The sequence below is a fragment of the Cygnus atratus genome, chromosome 2, assembly GCF_013377495.2.
Source record: "Cygnus atratus isolate AKBS03 ecotype Queensland, Australia chromosome 2, CAtr_DNAZoo_HiC_assembly, whole genome shotgun sequence".
Taxonomy (NCBI): domain Eukaryota; kingdom Metazoa; phylum Chordata; class Aves; order Anseriformes; family Anatidae; genus Cygnus; species Cygnus atratus.
Genome location: NC_066363.1, coordinates 33452674 through 33459291, shown reverse-complemented (window position 1 = coordinate 33459291; position 6618 = coordinate 33452674).

The following is a 6618-nucleotide window of genomic DNA, read 5'->3' as shown; positions in this document are numbered from 1 at the left end:
TACTCTGGAAAGTTGAGCACAAGTTTTGAGGTAATGCTTCCATTGCATGTCAGGCTGCTGCCCAACAGACCTTTGGAGCTGTCCTTCCTTCTTGCTTTGTACACGAAATAGTAAAGCCCCTGGATGATTTTTTTCTCAAATTCTTCTGCAGTACAGGGGATGTTATATTTCTTCCCTTGGTTTCTTTTCTGTGAAAATAAACTCTTCTTTGTCAGTGCAAAGGGATTGCTGCCCCCTCTGCATGGGCCAGCACTGTTGCTGGAGCTTGGAGTTGGGCTCTCTCACCCGTTGGTCAACGTTTAGCACATAACTAACTTTTGGAGCACTTTCCAGCTCTTTCAAGGAAACAGCAAGAGAAATATTTGCTTTCAACTCCTTTTGCTCTTTGGAGCTATCGATCTGTAGAGTATAGCTCCTCACTGGCAGGCTTGATCTGCTTTTCCTTTCTGGAATCACAGAGTGGCAGAAAAAATAGCTGTCCCGGTATAAGTGCAGAGGTTTTTGCTTCCCTGCAGACAAACCTTTCAGAACAGTCTACAGGCTTAATTGGGCACTTGTGAAAAAGCTTCATCTATCTGTCTTTTGAAGGCAAGTAATTTCCCCATGTCCATGGGAGAAATAAGTGCAGTAAAGAAGATAATTCTACCACTAAACAAGAGAGAAAAATCCAAGAGATTGGTCCTAAGTTTCCTGACTTCTTCTGTAACCTCAGTGACTGACAGGAAATGTCCCCAAGTTTTATTCGCCTTATTCTTTGCTGCCAATTCTTTTGTTTCCTTAAATCTTGTCTCAAACAGTTCGGCAAAGCTGAAGGTCTTCTTGCCGTGCAATTCAGCAAGTATGGTTGAAAGCTTCAACCTGAGGTAGGTATTGCAGCTGTAGCACGATGAATAGACACTTTCAGCAAGGTATGTAGAGAAACATTTGAATCTCTCAGCTGGATAGTCAGAAGGAAAATTAACAGACAATTAACAAATTCAACGGTATTTTGAATTCGTAATCTTAAGTCCTGAGGGACACAAGGTGAGAGTTGACTTGATGTACAGGAAATAGATAACGATCTCAGTGAAGCAGTTGAACAGAGACTTTTGTTCTTTGATATGAAAAAGATTAGTACCTTCATAAAAAACTATTTCTGAACCTTATAATGAATTCCTTTTTATAGAATCTCTGTGGTGGCTAGTTCAACTAAGAGATTACATGGGACATTCTGTGAAGGCATTTAAGTGAAGGTATTCATGCAGATTGTTGTGATACAGGAATTTACATTTTTTTTTCAATATGACAACAAGGTAATCCCCCCAATTCCTTCTCTGATCTTGTGACAAATTTGAAATCTGTTACCATTTTGCCCAGTAAATTTCACTTCTGTTTTTCGTCAACATATCACTGCTGTTCAACTGGCAGGAGTTGTTTGCAAAAAATATTTGTTTCAGCCATTTTTTTTTTTCACTGCATGCGTTCCTGTGTATTTGCTAGACATCTTCTCAAGACCAAGAATAACTTTTATTATTATTTTTTTTTCCCTGCAGGCCACAAACAGAATTTGAAAGACAGGAAGTGGTCAGGTAGAGAGAGGACTACACTTAGCATTTTTGCAGATAATGCCTTTTTATATATTTTCTTGCTACATACTCCAGCACTCTCCAGAGGACACTTCATATTTGTTCTACTGGATGATCAGTCGGCTACCACTGATTAATTAGAAAACAATCTAGTAAGTACTAGCGTTCTTAAATGAACGGTTAAGTTCTTAAAAAATCTTTTATTCTAATAGCATGGTAACAGAATACTGTGCTAAAACCGAAGATAGAGGCTATAGCACAGTCATAACTAAAGGAAGAACAAAGGTGCAATCAGTCATTATTACTGGCTAGATAGCAATAATACATAGCAATCAGAGTGGTTTCTAGGTGATTCACAATGGCACACCAGTTTTGAATTTGAAGTACAAAAAGACAAAGCTACCCTCAGTATCACTTTCAGAAGAGGTTTCACATCTCTAGTTCAACAGAAGTGAAATTTATAAATGGTAACATGGAAGCATGAATTGTGCTCGACGTGAAAGCCATAATGACCATAAGACATCTGAATTATACCACTTGAACTTTTTCAGTATGTCGATGTTGGAAGACAGTGTATGGACAGTTCTGCCCATATTTAAGAGTGGGATCTTAAATGTATTGCTATTTCATGTCTTAAGCTCTTGCTATTTAAACAAGAGTATTTTTATTCCATCAAGGCTACTGACTTGATTTCTGAGTAGTTGCATGCTGCTACAAAAGAGAAGAAAAAAAAATTATTTTTTTTCTGTTTTATGACAGTCTGTAAAAATTAAGCCTGTCTTAATGTAAACAGATGGTAACAGATCCTGGATGACTGACATTTACTATGCACATGCACAGCTCCCAGAAGACTTTACTTTCAGTGTATTCCACTGGAAATCCAGCACTTTTGGGATCGACTTTCCAGTTTTACAGAACTTTTAGTACTGAATCTAAGACTTCTGCTTCTCATCAAGACAGAAAGAAGCTGCCTGTGCCATGTGCATGAGCAGTGTTGTTTCAAAATTCAAAAGCATAAAAAATGTGTATCTGCAAAGGGACAATCCTACATATTCGCCATTTCCTTATAGCTCCAAATGAGATCTGCTACTTTTCCTCCTCCTCTATGACTATTTTATATCCCATTCAGGTTTGTCCCTGTCCTTATCTTTAGTCTCCTGTTTTGTAACGTACTCTTTTACTATCCTTCTTCTGCTAGTTACATATTTTATCATCCCTCTCATCCCACTCTAAAGTAATTCTTGACTCCTTCAGTTAGTCAATTACTTTGATACCTTCTTCCTTTGCCAGCCTGTACTAAACACCTTTAGCAGTAGCGGAAAGTGGCAGCAAACTTTAATGATGGCTGAAAATAAAAACCTAAGGCTTTAGGGGAAAAAGGTACCTCTAAAGATAACACCACTTTTCCCATGTCTAGTTATGGAAGTTTCCTGTTACAAACTAGTAAAAGAAAGTGACAAAAATGTGGCATGCCTAAGATGTCAGAGTAAACATGACAAAACATGTGCCTAAAAAAGTTAATTCACTTGGTTTGCTTTTCACTTTCTTGGTTTTGTTCCACTAACCTGTAATTTTATGTATTAGTTCCCTAGGCTTTTAAAACTGTAAGCAGAGGTGTATTTGTAAAACTGAAGTAGAATTGACTAAAACGACTTATAAAGAGGCAACTATTTTCTACACTTGCTGGTGGACAAACAGAAAAACCACTCATGTAGCTCCTGAAAAATGCACACGCATCACTTACACACATCTTACCCATTAGCAATAGTTGAATTTAGCAAATTGAAAGAATGGCTGTGAAGGTAAATCAATGTCTCATAATTTCAATTATATTAAAAAAAAAACAAAAAACAAAACACCCTGTATATGCCTAGGTCTACAGAGAGCATGCTTCTCTTAAAGCTTGATTTTAGGTGTTTTAAAAATCTTCCAAAATTTTGACAAATGTGTCAACACTAAAAGGTCAACCAACTTTGAAATTGTGTTCTTCCTGGAATTTGTCTCAAGACTTTCCTTTAAAATGTAAAAAAGTGTCATGAAGCTATGTATTGAACTTAAACCAGCTTAAAATTTAACACTTAGCCAGGTTTAAAATCAGCAGTACAAACATTTTTTTAGGAACACGTCCTGCCATGCAAATTTATACTTCATTTTAAACTCTACCCTGGAATATGATTCCATAACTTGTGGGGATGACATAAAGACCATGTTCAACTCATAAATACTTTCCAAAAAAGTTTTCCAGCATGAATATTTAAGATGGACCATTATTTTGTCAAGTTTATGTGTTTCTATGATGATTTTAGCAAGAAGTAGAAGATTATTAAGATAACAGGCTGTGGCATTTGAGAACACAGCAAGAATGGTGCAATTTGCAAGTTTTTGAGTGAGATTGCTTAGAAGTTCCAATACCTCTGCAAATTTCCTTCCCCCGAGTAAGACATTTTGGCAGGATTTAATGACTTTCTAAAATTCCACATGGCACAAAGCCTGTAACATATTTCTGTTGTTGTGGCAATGGCATTTTTTTTTAATTAACTATAAGACATATCTAAAGGTATATAATGGAAATATAGGCTAGGACACAACGCAGGGTAGAGATGTCAGAGAGAAAGTAAAAAAATCTAGAAAAGCTGTAAGACATATTGCTGGTAGAGACAAAAAAAAACTGAATATTTATGGTCTCTGCGATACTTCATTTTAGAACTGAATGGGTTTCTTCCTAGGGGAAAGTCTAAAGGTTGACATGATTTCTGTGTTTTTTATTTTTTTTTAAATGAAAAAGTCATGCTAAAAACCATTATTGGAAGACATTATTAATGCTGGTTCACAGCTAGACATTTTCCATTGATCAAAGTAGAAATGATAGGCAAAGCTTCTAGTCTAAAAATTACGAAGCTTATTAGATTGAGCACTGCTACTTAGTGCTGCACTATGTCAAAGAAATGCTCGTTTCCTGATCTGGCAATTTAGAAGTAGAAACTTTTTTATCCTGGTTTAGAACAAGCCAGGAAACAAACAAATAAATAAAACATGTACTAACAACAAACCAAAAAGACTTGAAAATTTCCCAAATAGCATAGCCTGTTAAAATTCTTTGTGAGTATGCTATACATCTATATCCCAAATACTTTCAGAGGACAGATAATTCCATGGCAACATTAGGGATCTTTTGACATTTTTGTTAACATTAAATCACTTCCATTATGGGATAGGCACATGGAGCCAAATCCCAAAGTGCTAGGGGTTACCGATCTAGCTTAGAGGGAGAAAATGCCCTTAGTCACGTTCCCATCAGTGGGTTACATCACCAATCCAGCTGCTGCCAATGACTTTTTTGGGGTTGGATTTGGATGATCGTTGAGGTCCCTTCCAACCCAAGCCATTCTATGACTCTATGACTTCTGGCAGTTCTGCTAGAAAAATGTATCTTGCTGTCCTCTCCCTTGGAAAGTTATTTGAGCAAGGACAGCATGTAGCAGCCATTGGTCTCCCCAGCATTTGCAAGGCTCAGGATATTGGGAAATAATGCATGTAGTTTTGGAGAAAGGAAAAAAGGCAGGAAAACAGGGACATGGAAAGCATAAGGAAGTGAAAGTGACAGCAAGAAGCTTAGTATGAATTAAATACGAATTTTACATTTGAAGAAAGTCACCTGAGTATTTGCTACCTAGCTGCATTAATTTATTAATTTCTATTTAATAAAATATAAAAATTATTTCTGAAAGTTACAGTAATGGTATTGAATGTACTTTAAAACTGCAGTATAAACTACTCTATTTAGCATTATATTCTGTTTCAGGGTAGATCACACTTAAAACACAAAAATAGGTAAAATGAAATATGCATACTCATCCTTAATTTCTTGTGTTAAATTGTTACATCTGATTTTATACCACAACAATAGCTTTGTAAGTGGAAAACTAATTTCTCATAATTAATCTAGAAAATGCTACTTGAAAACAATCCTAAAAAAAAAAAAAGAAAAAAAAAGTACCACAATATTAAAATCTGGGTAATAAAAGCATTTTAGTTGGTCAGATGAACCTACTTTGAATTACGACATATTTTTTACCTCAGTTAGTAAGTTTGTTTGATAATCATTGCATTCAAATAGATCTTAAATAGGTTGTTCCTCAAACATATAATAAAGATAATTGACTTTAGGTCTGAATTAGAAGAGAGGAAAGATGATTCTGTCCTGCAGTACTAGAAGTCACAAATTTTCACTTCCATCTTCTTTTGGAAGATGGAACAAGCAAGTTGTTTTCCTGGTATTTACTTCTTCCTCTGTGAAATACTACTACTTGTTCTCTGCAGAAGTACTGTACTTTTTGATGGCTTGCCAAAAAAAAAAAAAACACAAAAACAAACAAACAAAAAAACCTGTTAGTATAAAAAAGCCCTAGCATTTAGTATACTTCTATAATTAGCAGTTTGGTATGCAATCAAAGTTATTTAAGTACAAGACAATGCAGGAACCCATTTACATTTCACTAAGAAAAAAAGCTCAGTATAGTTTATACAAGTTGAAGTAGGTTCATTCAGCTTTCCATTGTTTCATTCTGTTCATTTCCTGTCTGCAAGACAATCATGACACTTCTATTATTTACTTCTCCCTACAATTTTTAAATTTTGTGTGCACACAGTGGGTGGGTGTTCCTATTCCTTATGTTAGCAAAGTTTTTCCTTCAGTTGCTCCTTCAATATTGTCAGGAATAACTAACTTCCATTCCCAAGAGCGGAGCAAACCCAACCGAATCCATGCTGTCCATGTTGAGCTAGAATCTGCTGTTTTAATTCCCTGCTGGGAGCCTGCCAGTTGGGAAACGCTGACCAGCAAGTGCAGGTCTTAATTACACAAATCCAGAAGCTGTTGCCAACCTTTCCCCATTGAGAAGCGTTTGCTTTCTAGTGTTCTTCGTGATGAACAGATTGTCATTCAAACATAATTCATTGCTGCTTTATAAGTAATTAAATGAAGAAACCTTTTAAACTCAAGGGAATTTTAATAGGTTACTTGCAAAATGTTATTGCAGGCAACAACTTGTAC